This window comes from Phocoena phocoena, chromosome 5 (genome assembly GCF_963924675.1).
Source record: "Phocoena phocoena chromosome 5, mPhoPho1.1, whole genome shotgun sequence".
NCBI lineage: Eukaryota > Metazoa > Chordata > Mammalia > Artiodactyla > Phocoenidae > Phocoena > Phocoena phocoena.
The window spans coordinates 84,110,691-84,128,019 of NC_089223.1; the positions used below are offsets into that span (position 1 = coordinate 84,110,691).

Sequence of the window (17,329 nt, forward strand, 5' to 3'; positions counted from 1 at the left end):
TTGACAGTGATTAATTCTTGAGTATGTCCTTGTCTACTTCCACGCTGGTTTACTCTACAGTACTAAGAGTTTACATTGATTTCCTACCTTGTACTTTGGCCTTTCATTTTGCTTGCTACTGCCTCATTTCTCCATTGTTCTATGAGAAATAGGGCTTTTCTCCAAAGACAAGATTTTGCCTGGGATGTAACATCATCTTCAGCCTCTTTCTCATGGGGCTTTAATTTTTTTGCATATATTTTATACAATGATTTATTAGTCTTTACATGAATAAACTAATATTTGTAGATTTGACCATTTTCTGGTGTTTACTTGGAATACTGCATAGTCATGTGCAGCTTGAATAATCGCTCTTGTAAAGAAGATTGCCCAAGTGATACCAAAGTGCTTTATTCCCATGGAAATTAAGGCTTCAGAATTTCTATTTGACTTTGCCTCTGTAAATGTTTTCAGTCTTTCTTGTGTCAAATCAAATTGAGTTTTTCTCTGTTCCATTTTGATGTGACAGCGTGAAGTGTTCTATAACTGTACCAATTATGTAGGCAATTTCACAATGATACCATGTGTTCCACTTTGGTCACAGGTAAGAATTTTCTTTATAATACCAATAACATATAAGGTGTTCAAACCCTCATAACCTATATTATTGGAGAAGAAGATTTTGAGGTGTCCTAAATCACCAGAAAGTGAACTGTATATTGGAATGGGATGGACAATGGCTGAGCAGAATCTGGGAATATAGACTGACCATCAACAGTAGGGACTTATTTAGAGTAGACTAAGTTGCAGGAGAATAAAATAGAACTACATATGAAGTGGCTCAATAGGATAACATTTTAGTTTTGCTTTCATAACTCGCTTAGGGGGTCTCTAGGTCTATAAGCAATCGGGTGTGGCTAGAGTTTATCATCAATTTATTTAGGCACACAAATAGGTAGAGGTTCTTCCATCTTCAATTATCTTCCAAGGTCACCATATTTGATCTGGTTATCTATTTCTACATAAAACACTATCTCAAAACTTAGGGGCTGAAAAAAAGAGACAAAAACACTCTCACAATTTACCAATAGCCCCTGGATTCACCTGGTAGATTCTTCTGCTGGTCTCATCTGAGCTCACTCATGTGACTGTTGTCATCTGCAACCTCAATTTGGTCTTCATTCCCATGCCCAGTAGCTCAGATGGAATAACTAGAGTAGTTCTAGGCCAGTCAGAAATCCATGATGGCTACATTCAAATGTCTGACAGCTCAGATGGGATTGCTGCACCAGGTGAAAACTGGCTAGAAATTTCTCTTTCTCTACATTGTCTCTCCAATAAGGCAGATGAAATTCTTTACATAGAAGCTCAGGGTTCCAAGAGGGTAAATGTTGAAGTTATCAGGACTCCTAGGGGCTAGGCCTTGAAATGGGCCTCACCATAGCAATTGTATTTTATTTACCCAAGAAACTCACATGACCAGCAGAGATTCTCATCCTGATGAAAAGAGTGGCAAGGAATTTGTGACCAGATTTAATATCCCAAGGCAATTGTCTCTATCCAGCTAATTGAAGGGAGAATGACCATGGGAAGGACATAAGAAGTTTTAATGAGTAGGTCTGAAAGTGGCATGTATTATTGCTATTCATTTTCTGTGACCACATATTCATCCCATTGCTGTCTGCATATCCCCTTTGCAATGAGAATTATCAGCTTATTCCATTATGAGGTCAATTATATTTCTGTGAATCTTAAATTTGCACTTGGCTATTGGATTATATTTTGTTTTATTTTTTTGAACAAGGGACACAGGGAGAAACCTGAAAAAATGAGTGAGCTTTGAGTTTACCTTCTCTTGCTGCTCTTGGAAGATCCTGCTTCAACTGCTATCTGAAGTCCCAGATAATCTGTTGGATGATGAGAGACAGATGGCTCAGAATTTCCCATTACCCCAGATAAAAGCTAAACAACTTCCAGAAGGAGATTCACAGATAAATGAGTGAACCCAGCAAAATCAAGAAAACTTCACAGTTGAGTCTCATCCAAATTATTAATTTATAGAATCATGAGCTAAACAAATGGTTGTTTTAAGCCACTAAATTTAGGAGTGCTTTTTTATATACCAAAAACTAACTGAAACATACTCTATTATTTAGAACTCAGTTCCACCTAACTACAAATAAATCTGAAATGTCTATATTTTAGTTGTGCACCAAGGACGAAGAGAAATCTGATTTAGATAAAGTTAGCAGTCTGCCACAATGCAAACTCCTATTCATCAGATATCCATTTGTACCCTTCTTTTCATGCATTCAGATAAAATACACTCAGTCTTTTCACTAGTTCCATCCAATTACTGCATTCATCTAAAAAAAACCAGAGTTTTCTGGTATTAACATGTTCTTTCCATATTGCCATGATGTGGTTTTTATAGTAGGCTTACTTATAAAATAAAAATGCAAATTATCTCTCCCTGCAATTTACCCACTTCTGATATATAATGGCAGAGCGAGAAAAGATGATACATAATAAAATTTCTTATTTATAAAAGTAATAACAATAAACACATAATAGTCACTCATCCATAGAGGTGATGCAATTCTGCTGAGAAAACATTGTGTGACCCAGATTTTTTTTTTATACCTTGGATCTTCTCTCTATATGGATCTTGCTTATTCATGGTCTTCTGTGGCCACTGGCTCCATATTCTGGGTAGTTCTTTCTTGTCCATAATTTGTATGGTCACGTTCTAAGTGGTCCATTAGGAAATAACTTGTACCGGTTTTATTCTATTTACTACCCAGGTTTTTACCATCACAGATTTTTTTAATATCAGGCTCATTGTTTGTCTCAAAAACAACTCAGTAAGCTTCTGATCTTTTTTGCTTACATTTAGTACCATATACCGGTAATTTCCATTGAATTTATTTCCAGGAAAGAGTTCTTAGAATTATTTTTATATTTGCCTCTTTTTCCTCACTGTCTGTCTCATTTTAATAGGAGTCATTCAACTTTGAGGCCATATAAAACAATATGACTGGATAGAAAACTTTCTATTCTATGTTTTGGGATCCAAGGGCAGTTAAATTTTATGCTTCTGCAAAGCTGTTAATTCCTTGACTCAATCCTTTATAGCTCTGCTCCGAAAAAGCCAATTCTTATCTAGCTAAGTTATTTTTGTTAAAACTCTGCTAAATGCAGCAATTCAGTAAACCCATACTAAAATTCTATATCAGTGGGTTCTATTCCATCATTTACCCTTGAACTACAGAAATAGTAGAATCTTTGCCTTCTGAGTTACTGAAATCATAGTGTTACAAAGTATTTTAAATCAATGTATGTCATGAGAATTCCTTCTAGTCTCTGATATCATTTTAATAATTGCTTACCATATGACAACCAAATATTAATACTGATTTATGTATTAATTAGTGTAGGCTAGGTAACAATGCCAATTAGATTCAAACTTATTCTATGCAATAAAAATGTATTTCTTGCTTACATAAGAATCTTGGGTAGTATCCAAATAAATAAGGCATTCTGCTTCACATATTCAGAGACTCAGGATAAAGACTGTATTATCATCTTCAACATGTGACTTTCTACTACACCATCATTTTCTCTGTCCATTCAGAAGAAAGAGGAAGTAGCATGAAGAACTTTTTATGGGAAGTTTATTTGGGGAAAAGGGAGAGAGAGTCAGGCAACTTTTATGTTTCATTGGCTAGATCTGGAGGACATGATTACACCTAACATCAAAGGGGTTTGGGAAATGTAGTCAAGCTGTGTGTCCACAAGGAAGAGCCATATTTGATCATTGTTAATCTCAATTACAAAGATCCTCACTACTAGGGAAAACATAGGTCAACTTAACACTTGTTCATTTGGTTTTCAGAACATCTGTCAAATACTGCTTGCCAGGCTTTGCCTTCTCTGGCATAAGCTCATGGTTGCTCAATCTACTATGCTGTTTGCCACATAATCCTCCTCCCTCTACTATTCTTCCTGTGTTAATTGTAATCCTGTACTTGAGGCAGTCAACTTTCTTATGAATCTTTTTATCTTGGCTTAGTCCAGAAGATTTTGCTAAGAGTCCATCATATGAGTTTATTTATGGTTTTACAGTAACTAATTTATCTTCCTGCTTGCACTGAGGGAGTATTTGAACAGAACTTGTTTAAATTGAAATGATATCCTCACACACTGCTTTTATCCTCCTTGGTGAAAGCAGTGATGATCTTCCTGAGCAGAAGAATCAGTAAATCTTTTCCACTCATAAACTATGAATTAACCTATCTTGTAACACAGATCATGTGCATTCCCAGACTACAATATTAGCAGTCTTGCAGGACAATTTCACACCATTGAGGTTTGCTGGCTACCTACTGAATCTTTTAGCAACTTCTTAGGATTAAAAAAAGAAAATCACACTAAAGAACTGGCCACTGGGGTCATAGAGTAAAGAAAATATGGCTTTGTCAATGAGATTTTTTTGTACTTGAAACTGTAAACCAAAGCAACTGAGTGAAATAATGTAGAACCTTTCAAAGTCAGAAAACTGTGGGAGGTGGGATAGTAAGTGGGATAATAAGTGGGTGGGATAAAAGTAATAAGAAGTATTATTTTTAATTGGTTGATTAAAGAAGCAGACTGAGATTGATATTCATTGGCTGCCTTTCTCTTAATAACAGTTCACATTTTCCAGACATGCTGCTTTATTGAGATTAATCCTCCCGTCCATGTTCGAAAATGTGACTGATTGCCATAATCCAATTGAAATGCTCCATCCCATGATTACAAATCCAATTACATTTATGAAACTTTAATATCTCTTTACTGCTAGATTTGAATATGTGAACATGTAGCCTTAGGAAACACCGGAAAGATATCTATCAGAAGTAAGATGGGAGTTTTCCAAGAAAGGATCCAAAACTAGCTGTTGAACAGAGATCAAAATGGCCAAGTAGGACACTGGACTCACCTCCACTCACAAACACATCAAAACTACAACTAAATATCCAACTAAATATACAGAGTGACTCTTTTTGAAATCTACCTGGGGACTTGCATAACAGCTCTTCTACAACCAAGGTTATAAAGAAAGATCGACATAGCACCTGATAGGAAGGAAGAAGAAGCAATCTGATTGGGACTCACAACCCAGAGGGGGACACAGAAACAGGAGAAGAATATCACAGGCTTGATGATACAACATTTCTACTCCTGGATATATATCCAAAGGAAAAAAAGCACTAATTGGAAAAAAAATGTATGCACCCCAATGTTCATAGCAGCATTATTTACAGTAGCCAAGATAAGGAAGCAATTACGTGTCCATCAACAGATGAATGGATAAAAAAAAGATGTTTTATACATATATATATATATATATGCATACCTATATGCATACATACACACACACATAATGGAATATTAGCCATAAAAGTATGAAATTTTGCCATTCACAACAACATGGATGGACTTGGAGGCTATAAATAAGTTAGACAGAAAATCAAACTCTATATTTTCACTTATATGTGGAACCTAAAAAATAAAACAAATTAATGAAAACAAAACAGAAACAGACTTATAGATACAGAGCAAACTAATGGTTACCTGTTGTAAAGCGATGGAGGGAGGGGCAAGACAGGGGAAGAGGATTAAGAGGTACTAACTACTATACTAGTAAATAAGTTACAAGGATGTAATATTCAGCACAGGGAGTATACCCAATATTTTATAATAACTTTAAATGGAGTATAATCTATAAAAATGTTGAATCACTATGTTGTACACCTGAAACTAATATAACATTTTAAGTCAACAATATTTCAATTGAAAAAATATTTAAAAAACATTGAGCTAGGAAACATGGCTAAAACTCACACCTGATTACATTGTTGACTTACCCAAGTAGTAATTAAATGTTAAAATTTGTTTTATATATTGTTTGCATTATTTTAAAAAACTGATTTGAAAGTAGTTTCTGGTACCTGCAACCAGAAGTATTCTAAATGGAACAACTGATGAGAAAAGGAGAATGGTTAATGGTTAGACATGAAACAGATATATTGTTAACATTTTACATAATCAAAAATATCTAAACTTCTAATTAATATTATTGACCATATCTAGATTTGCCTGAAAAAAAGCATCCAAATATAAATGTTGTATTCCTGTTAAAGGTTTCTCTACCTCTTTCAAAAGAACACAATTTTAGACAACCTTATGAATTACTCCTCTAGAGACCCAGTCATTTGAATCAAAAAAATTGTCAAAAAGCCAAAAATATAAGTAACTCATGTAGATATTTTTAAGGACATATAACTGGGTACACAATAGTTATCAGTCCCTGCCTTTTGCATACTATGTTAAACTTCAGATGGTTAATTACCTTGCCCTAGAGTACAGAGTTAGTAATTAAAAGAGCTGAGATTTAAAGCTAGATTTCAATGACTCCAAAGCCAAACATCTTTTTACTTCCCCTAGGATATCCAAAGAAAACCATGAAGAATATTGAAGTTCACCCTAGTGTATGTACCCTAGAATGTCAGAGGACTGATCTTAAGGCTACAAGGACTAACGCATAAGCTTTAAGTATAGACTTCAAAAGTAGAGATAAACTTTGAAAGTTAAATGCACACAGCTATCCAGAAATGACCCACAATTTTGGCTTTTTTACCTAATAATTGAAAGGGAGTTCAGGAAACAAATTTAAATATTATTATTTTTATCCACCGTATAACTTCACTTTTTCAAGGCAGTTGCATATATATTAATGCGTGATAATTACAGTTATTCTTTCTTAGGAATAACATGAGTCCTGAGCATTGTAATTAAATTTCATTGGCATTTTCATTGAGATGAATGAATTTATATAGTTTTTTAAATTTCTTTTTTTTAATTGAAGTATAATTGATATACAATATTATATGTTACAGGTGTACAATATAGTGATTCACAATTTTTGAAGGTTATCTCCATTTATAGTTATTATAAAATATTGGCTATGTTCCCTGTGCTGTATAATATATACTTATAGCTTATTTTATACATAAGAGTTTTTTTGGGTTTTTTTTTAGATTCTGTCATTTTATTCACATAGTACCCAAAAAACTCTCTCCATGATTAAGCAGTAATTCATAATACATGTATCTTTTGAGGCATTTGCTGCTTTAATAGATGGCTTGTTCCTCTCTTTAATTATGAAAAGAATGAGACCCAAATAAAAAGACTCCTACATTTTTAATAAATGAAAATGTACAAAACTCAATACTTATTCATATTTACTAGAGCTACAAAGTATAATCACTATCAGAAAATTCTAAAATTAAAATTTGTATTCTCCTCTCCCCTTACTAGTCTAATAGTTATCAATATTCTAAGCAGAGCATGTAATCCCACATTTGTCTCAGGAGTTACTCCAAGCACTAGATATGACTGGATTTTCTAATAATGAAATGTTTACACTTCATGAGGAGCAAAGAAGTTCACCATGAAGCCTATCTTCCCTTCTCCTTCTAAGGACTTTCATTTCTCATGGTTGCCTCCATATTGGGTAATGGTGGCACCACGGGAGACACGACAATCCATGTATTCTTGTAATACATACAGAGTTTTATTAAGGATCCCTGGAAAGGGGGACATTATGTTATATATTGTCAGAATACTTAAAAAAAAAATACCAGTCATTTACTTTTTGAACAACAGAATCTGATTGAATTAAATGTGGGTTAAACTCAGTGGACTCTTTAAATTGAACTTTAGTGATTTTCTCATTTGTACAAGAGTATCAAAATCCAAGGTCTTAACATCATGATAAATTGTCTAGAAACTCATTTACTAAGAATGCATAAGACCTTGAAAAGGTTGTCCTGTGATGCCTGAAACATGTTCATAGCTGATTTATGCCAGAACAGAGGCCATGAAGAACTCTGAAGGATAGTCACCAGCTGTTAAGGGTTCCCATTTCCAGGTAAGTACGCTTCTCCATTATGTGCTGCACTTACCAGGTAACATCAGTCTTGTTTGGACAGTCTTTTCTTCATCTTCCTTATTTCTTTATGTTAAGGTGATCATCAACTTTATATAAGCACCCACAGATAACTGCTGATTATTAGAACACTCATCATATTTAGGCCACTTCCTGAAGACATGTAAAGCAAATCTTAATGCTTTCACTGGGATATTTCCAATATAAATTGTAAAGGAGATAATTTTTTTTCCTACACAGGAAATTACTTAGTATCATCAACAGTATGTATAGATGATCAACTATACCTCAATTTTAAAAATTGAAACAAAACAGTATGTAGGTTCTCAGGTTTTTGTAAGAGATGAGTAAAGTCCCTTTACTCACCTGCTTCCTAAAAATGACCCTGGATATTTCAGCTTAGGTCTTAAGGTACATATTATTTTGGGTCTCCTCAATCCTATTCTCATATTTTGAATCTGGTAACAGAAAATAAAACAGGAAATTTATTTTATTTTATTATTATTATTTTTGGCCATGCCACGTGACTTGGAGGATATTAGTTCCCGATCAGGGATTGAACCCAGACATGCAGCAGTGAAAGTGTGGAGTCCTAACCACTGGACTGCCAGAGAATTCCCAGGAATTTTTTTTTAAAAACTGATTTAATCTTTGGTCTAATAAGTCCAATGTGCAAGTAATGAAATGGAGAATACCAACTTGTATACTAACTCACACACTCCTTCTCAACAGGGAAAATGTACTTGTCTAAAAAGGAACATACCAGTTCATTATATGTGTTAATAATGGAAACAGTAGAACATGTCTGAGAGTATCTTTTCAAGAGTTGCACTAGGAATGAAATTCCAATTTAAGCTTTAGAATCTCAATCATCTGAACTGATACTGTACTGAAAAGCAGAAAAGAAAACAATGCTGACAGAAAATATTCTACATTCTCTCCTGTGGCTTTTGCAACCTTTGAAAGGAAATTGGTGCCCACTGAAACTACCGATATATACTAAAGGAGTATTTGTGCCTTGTGTCTGCTCCCCTGTTGAAAAAGTTCTCAGTAAATGCTTTGACTCCCTCACAACACTGATGGGACTTTTTCTCCAGCATGTTTCTTGCTATGTCTGAAAAGATTTGAGCTCTGACTAAAGGCTTTCCCACATTCATGACATTTGAAGGGTTTCTCCCAGTGTGGATTCTTCAATGTTGAATCAGGATTGCACTTCGGCTGAAAGCCTTTGCACACACGTCACATGTATAAGGTTTTTCTCCACTGTAGATCCTCTGACGTAGGTTAAGGGCTGAACTCTGCCTAAAGACTTTCCCACATTCATCACACTTGTGTTGTTTTTTTTGAGGATGGTTTCCCTGTCTTCTTTCAAACTTTATATCTTGTTCACAGGTTCCTCTAAAGGTGAAACTCTGGGAAGCATTCATTTGAAGAGTGTTAGAAATTTTGTAATGCAGTTCTTTGCCTGAAGAAGTCTTTCGCCTTGAAGCTGATTTCACATTTATAGTTCCGGTGTCTCTATCATTTTGTCTTAAGGTGTGAAGCTCCTTCGATGCCCACTGTAGTTGCTTTTTTGTGGGCTTAAGCTGGCTATGTGGTGTCTCCTGAGTGATTTCACAAGTTGGTAGCTTCTTTGCAAGCATGTCTTCATTTCGTCCAAGAAAGACCTGTTCAGCTGCCCTGTCATGCTCTTTCTCCAGCTCCTCCAGCATCACCATGGCTTCCTCTCCACTCTATGGTCAATTGCCTTGAAACCAGGCCTGCAGCTCCTCTGGCAACATGGCCAGAAACTGCTCCAGCACAAACAGCTCCAGCATCTGCTCCTTGCTCTGCATCTCTGGCCTCAGCCACTGACAGCACAGCTCACGGAGCCAGCTCAGAGCCTCCCGTGGCCCAGGTGACTCCTGGTAGTCAAACTGCCTGAACTACTGGTGGTAGGTCTCTGAGCTGTAGTAGCTGCTTCAATGGTGGCTGGAGACCATATTACAGGCCTGCCCTCCCTCTTCCACCTTCATTACCAGAATGCAGTCAGGGTCCCCTGAAGTTTGTGGAAGGAGTTTTGATGCCTCTCTCAATTTTGCAGACATTTGGATTGGGAATAGCTCAGAACTGCTAGGCTTTAATCTTCAAGAAGGTGAAACTCTCCTTATGACACTCCTCCTCTGCTGAGCCTGCACCTGACGGTCCCGGGACACATTCCTCCACCATATGGTGCCGCTTCCGGATGGGGACCCGACTCCGCGAGAGCACACGAAGAGAATATATACATAATAGTTTCTACCTCCTAGTCCCCTACCCTCATGTTGCCCCTCCCCCTTCCCTCTCCCCTCTGGTAATCACTAGCTTGTTCTCTATATCTGTGAGTCTGCTTCTTTTTTTCTATGTTCACTAGTTTGTTGGATTTATATTTTTAAATGATGAAATTTTACTGGGTTAAAGTGAAGAAAATAACAAATGTTTTCTTTAAAAGTTTGTTATTGAATTAACCCAGACAACAGAATTATTCTGCATCCTAACTAAATAAAATACATTATACCTAAGTTCAATAGTAAAAGAAATCCTTATTCATTTCCAGTTTGATAGCTTCACATAACTTATATGAAAGTATTCTATGACATACAAATGATTGTAAAATGTGATAACTTTCATAATTATGAATAAAATTTTAAGTATATATGAACCAGAACATGTAGCTTTTTGACCAACCAGAGGTCAATGAATAACAAATGCCCTTAAAACAGAGCTATATTTTGCTTTATTTTTTTCTGTTCTGAGAACCATTATTTCTAGCTGCTTAATGTAGAACAGAGAGTAGTGGCTCCTTTTGCAGATGAGTGGGACAATTTATACATCTGAAATGTTAATAATGTCATTCTCTTGGAATCCACCTCTCTGTAGCCCTGAGCATTCTTGTCTACATTTTCTTAACTACTCCTAGATTGCTATTGTTATCTGTGTCAAGGATGTGGAAGTCATAGAATGAGGCCTTTTCCTCTTAAAACAAGAAGTAATTGCTTTCTTTTCTATTTTAGACTTCATTCATCATGAGTATAAAGGAAAAAGGCAAAAATAAGGTCATTGATTTTTGTATTGAAGAACTATTAGTACCAATGATTTATATCACAGTGTTATTATTAGAAAGATATCAAATGATGTCTGTAAAATAATACAGAATGGCTTAGTCATTTTCAGTTTCTGGCTATATGAGGGTGATGTTCTTAGGTAACATAAAGGTTAAATATTATAGACCACACATACTGATCTCCTGTTTCCGGAAAGCTTCTTTTCTAACTCCCCTAAGTCATCATGGAAAGAGAAAATAATTTTTTCACAGGAAATAACGACAACACCCTCATTAAGACATTGGATGCTGATTAATTCCTAGTGTCAGCTGGTGCTATTTGCGCTGTACCTGAGTCACAGATTCTACTAGTTGATACTCTTTCCTAGTTATTAGCTTGTATCATTCATATCTATTTGGCAAATTGTACTGTGGACTGTTCTGTAATACAGTTTGGCACCTTGAATAAATATATTCACAGTAATCCCTGATGTGGTAAAATGGTCTATTTTGTATATCAGATTCCAATGAAACTAAATGCTATTCTCAGGGAGATGTGATTTTGAACTGGTAAGACATGAGAAATTGGCATTGGGAATAAGTAGCTTTTATGTCAAAGTTGTCAAACCAATTTTTTTGGCTGGAATTCTTCTTTATACCAGATGGCCTTGTTTTTTAGATGTTTGTGAAAATAATAGATAAATATTTTCCCCCTGAAATTTTTCTTGCACCTTATCCTGTGATGTACCTTGTCCAAGTTTCTAAACAAGTGAGGATAATTAATTTGTTCTTATAAAAACTTCTTAGTTTATTTTGTACTAAATTAAATTTTATCATCATGCAACTTGATTTAACTGTAAACTTACTTTATTCATTTCTGTAGTAGTTTCTGAACTGCTAGTCTATGGAAATGTAAAGATGAAATGACATAACTCCAAGTTACAAAGTTTGTACATATGAAACACAGTAATTATAACATGTATGATAATTCTACAGTGGCGCTCTGCATTGGATTTAATACATGTATAGAAGAGTAAGAAGATATAATTAGGTATAGAATGATGAAGAAATGCCTTATTGGAGGGAGGTTAACTTGAGATTTGAAGGATGAAGGTGTTTGACAGTCATGACTGAGAGGGTTTAGAAGGGAACAACAGTTAGAAGCATATGAAGGACTAAATGAATTCATAAATGAGTTAATAAAGAAGTCTTTTTTTTCTTTTAATACTCAAAATTTGCATATTAATTATATATAGATATAATCAAACTCCCCATTTTCATAGGGAAATAAAATTATATTTACAAGAAATGACTTCTTTAGAATTGAAACCTTGGAATTTAATAGTGTTTTGGGGAACATTTATAACTGTAACTTAATTATTAAAAATTTACAAAAATGTGACATATATATCAATTATTATGATTGGGAGTAAAAATATCCACAACAATCCAACAATACTTGAGGTTAAATCAGAATTTGTCCAAAAATATCTTTATATGTATTATTGTTCTCTGTGCATATTTATTTTTCTCAAAGGATAAAAATATCCTTTGAGAACAACAAAAGATCAATAAGGCGATAAACATTTATAAAATGAACAGGATATTGTATGGTCATTTATGAATGTATGTAAGTTATACTTGCCCTATTCCTGGCAGAATTCATCTGAATCTCTTCATTCAGGCTCTGTTTGATTCAGCTGTTCTAGTGTTCAAAGCCAATTCTATAATCCTAGGCTTATGTGAGATGTGTAATGTGAACTCTAATAGCTGGAAGAAAGTGCTCATGTTATCCAAATATCAAATTTCTTATTTGTTCCAGCTGAGGGGTCATTTTCTAACAACTTTTCCCATATTCACCATAAAAAAATTAAAGAAAGCAATAAAGAACTAGGGACCTGTAGGAATTTCCACCAATTGTTTTAGCAAATTCCTACAGACAAATTTATTAATGATAAGAATCTGTTCACATGCGCAAACAGCCCATTTACCAAATAAAAGATTTTCTTCAGATTTTGTGCAATCCTAGTTAGCTCCCAAGCTAAGACTCTGTCAAGGTCATGTTCTCCCTTGCTACAACAAGTTTAAGTTTTGTTTTATTAACAGATTCCCTAGTGATAATCTGGAGAGTTCAATATAGAGAATATGATGAGTGCAGTGTGAGACATATTTGATTTGAAAGATCTGTGAGACATCAGTAGGCACTTGAAAATATGTGTGGAGGACAAAAGAGTTGACAGAGATAAAGATGATTTTTGATAAGGCTTTCATTAAATCAAGATTGTATCATTCAGATGAACAAAGTATGGGTTCTGGTCAAAAAGTTGTAAACTAATAATGAGTACATTTTTTATAACCTCCCATGCCAAACTTCACGGACACCTTCCCCCTATGAACATCCTCCACTTTATGAAGGCATGCCATGTCAAGCTCATTATCAGTTTATCATTTCCATGATTTGGCTGTTAATCTGGGTGCTAGCAGCACATACATTATTATTTAATTGATTTATCAGTTGGGTATTATTCTATTATATACATGTAACATGATTTATAAAGCCAGTCATCTATTAATGGACATTTGGAGTGTTATCAGTTTTTTACTATTACAAACTGTGCTGCGATCAATATTTTTGTTTATATATTATATAAATATCAGCTTATATTTGACAATATATCTGTAGAGCAAATTTCTAGTGGTGAAATGCTGTGTCAGGTTTGTGCATTTAAAAATTGATATATGTTTCAAAATTTCCCTTGAAAGGATTAAAAAATTGTACTGAGTTACATCAATGATGTTTGAGAGTGTTAACCAGCAGCACACACAGAAAAAAAGAACTAAGGAAAACACAGATTATTGAAATTAGAAACTAAGTCAGTAAATAGAATAATGGAAGATAATAGCAAAATATCCAAAATCAAAATATGTATGATAAACTTACCATTTTTAAGGGCAGTGATTTAAATGTTGGTTAGTGACTGCAGTTGACTATGATAAAATTTTACTGGTCTGTACAACACAAAAACTTTTTGAAAAGATTAAAGATGACAATGTCAAAGCATTTAGCTCTAAAATAATATGCTGTATATTGATTTGATTTTCTTCTTATTTATTTGGTGCTAAAATGTTGATATTAGGTGACATTTATTTGTTGCCTTACATTCCTATTCTCATTATAGTACCATCTTTCATCCCATCTTTTTTTCTTTTTTTACACTTTTCTTGGCCAAAAATATTCAAACAAAGAAAAATCACTATCACAGGAGAGAAAATAACACAGTATAAAATAAGTCATTTTAGAAGTCTAATCAAATGAGCAGGTTTTAGTGTCAGGAATCCATAATGTACCTTTGTTTAAAAATTATAGGACACAGTTTCCCAAAGTGGCTCTAAAGCCTCCTTCATCATAATTGTTTGAGGTGCTGCTAAGAAATATCCCTGAGAACTCCCTCAGAATTACTACATCAGCATCACAGTGTGTGTGGTCTACAAGTTCAAAGCATTACCATATGATCCCTTTCACACTGTAGTATATAAACTAGTGATACAAAAAATATATATATTAGTCAACATATATGAAGAAGGCATGATAACAAAGACATCAATGTGAGACTCAAATAACATCATTTATCAATATTTTCTAACACCACTGGTAGACAAAGGTAGAAGTGGCCCATATGCATAATTATATCTGGCCTTATTTTGGGATGAAAATAGATCATCATGCTTCTTTAATTACAGAATATATAGTTCTGAGATGGAAACAGGAAGCAATGCAAAAAGGACAACTTTTTTTATAATAATTTGAATATGGAAAATGAATCAAAATGGGTGTCAAGATGATCATAAGTGGAAAATAAAACACATTGGCCAAAGAGAAGACTACCATCTAGAAAAATTATAGTTTACAGTTGAATTCGTTTTTGAAGTGTTTGTAGAAAATTTTCATGCTTATTATGGTCATTAGGAAAGAAAGTAATAGGAAGAGACAAATATGAAGGTAATAGAAAGAAATATGACCCAGAGAGCCTATTGGGCCATTCCATATTTTGAGACTGGAAGAAAGAAAGTAACTCAAGAGTGTTGCAAAGCTCTCAAAAAAAAAATTCTGTTTATGCAATTATAATTTGCTTTTATATTGGAAAAGAAGAGGAGGTGCCTAAAACATTAGTATAAGAGGCCAGGGGTTCTCCAACAACTACAACTTTTAAACTTAAGTGAAATGTATAAAAGATGGAAATAAGAACTAAGTATAACTAAAAACAAATGTAAATGAGAAGCACAAGTCTCAGAAAAAATAAGGGTTACAGAAGTTTAAGAACAACAGTGAAAATTTTATTTTAATCTCTGTTCTGACAGTAAGGTGGAAAAAATTGTAATAACCGCACTTAGAACAATGTTCCACAATTAATGGATGACAAAGAGAGAGTAGAGCTATTCAATAATGTGTCCATTTGTTGTTGTTACCTGAAAAGAGAAAATGGACTATTAACAAAAGAATTCCCAGAGATGAAAATAACTGCTAAAAGGACACCAATATGTCCTAGAGCCCCAATTCCATGTTCTGAATGGGTTATATTCCACAAAACTGGAAGAAAAGATGTGAACTGATATATAATATCAATTTTATAATTTAAAATACCATATTCTTATTCAGCTTGTCACCTTACTCTATCACAGTATTCCATAGTAAATATGCAAAGGAGAAACTCCAGAACAAGCCTTAGAGTGGGAAGTGATTAAATAATTTTAATAAGAACACCGTTGTAAATTACTGAGCCATAATCTGGATCAGGGTTGTTTTGATTATCTCCAGAATCTGCCCGTCTGTTCAGCGTCAGGTCACTTTCCTATGCTCAGTGGCTCTGACTGATATACTTACATTGTGTTTATATTCAGGAAAGTCATCTCTTATTGGAGATAATCATTAACATCTGATGTATTTTTGAAGAACCTGTATATCTGGTGAATACAAAGTATCATGGAATACAATAATTTTTCTTGAAATTTGAATTTGTATTTCTGAATTTTTTATAAAATGCTAAATTTTCATGTAAGAAAAATAATGATAACCCTAAAATAACTGTTTACTTCCTGAGATTTTTAAAAATAAATATATTTTTATCCATAGCTCTCAGGTTCCACATACATTGTTTCAAGTACAACAACTAAACTGTAGATTAAATATTTCCTTTTGTTTTAGCTTCCTTCCTGCTACTTCTTGTCTCTCTTACATATTCAACTTTATTGTTTTTATTTTATGTCAGACATTTCATACAATTATTAGATTATAGCACATGCACAATTAGCATTCTCTGAAAATATTTCAAGAATTCAGCAAAAGATGTGATGTTTAGGATCTTTGCTTTTCCCATATGCCTGTGTGCATAAAAAGTTTTATTAGAAGAAGTAGCTGTAATTTTGGATTATGTGCTATAAATACATATATACTTATATTTATAAAATGAAAGACTTGTCCAACCCTGAAACTCAATCCATCTTACAGATATCAAATTGTTAAACAAAGTTTCTTTAATTTAAAGATTTTGGGTCATTTATTTTATGATTTCTGACTTTGTAAGGTTTTTTTATTGTTGTTCCAAAATGAACTAGTGTTTTCAGGAGATGGAAAATATATTAAATTCCTATTGCAGCTGTGACATAGTAGCACGAACTGGTAGCTTAAAGTAGCATAGATCTGGCTTTCAGAAGTTCAAAATATGTTTCATCATGTTAAAATTAAGATGTCAGTAAGCCACTCTACACTAGCAAATGTAAAATAGATAGCTAGTGAGAAGCAGCCGCATAGGCTAGGGAGATCAGCTCAGTGTTTTGTGACCACCTAGAGGGGTGGGATAGGGAGGGTGGGAGGGAGACACAAGAGGGAGGAGATATGGGGATATATGTGTATGTATAGCTGATTCACTTTGTTATAAAGCAGAAACTAACACACCATTGAAAAGCAATTATACTCCAATAAAGATGTTAAAAAAAAGAAAAAAAAAGATGTCACTAGGGCTTCATTCCGTTTTAGAGGCTCCAGAGGGGAATCTGTTTCCTTGCCTTTTACAGTTTCTGAGTATTTCTCAGATTCCTTAATTCATGACCTCATTTCATCTTAAAAGCCCACAAGGACCATTCAAGTCTTTCTTTTACAATATTACTCCTACACAGGCTCTTCTTCTGCCTCCCTCTTCCACATTTAAGGCTTCTGTCATTACATTGAACCAACCCAGATTACCTGGGATAATCTCCTTATTTTAAGGTCAGCTGATCAGTAACCTTAATTTCATCTG

General features: G+C 34.2%; 1 pseudogene; it reads right to left on the reverse strand.

Annotated features, from left to right (window-relative positions):
• Positions 1–9,040: 9,040 nt before the first annotated feature.
• On the reverse strand, positions 9,041–10,059 carry LOC136123214 (zinc finger protein 396-like; annotated as a pseudogene).
• Between the last annotated feature and the right edge of the window lie 7,270 nt (positions 10,060–17,329).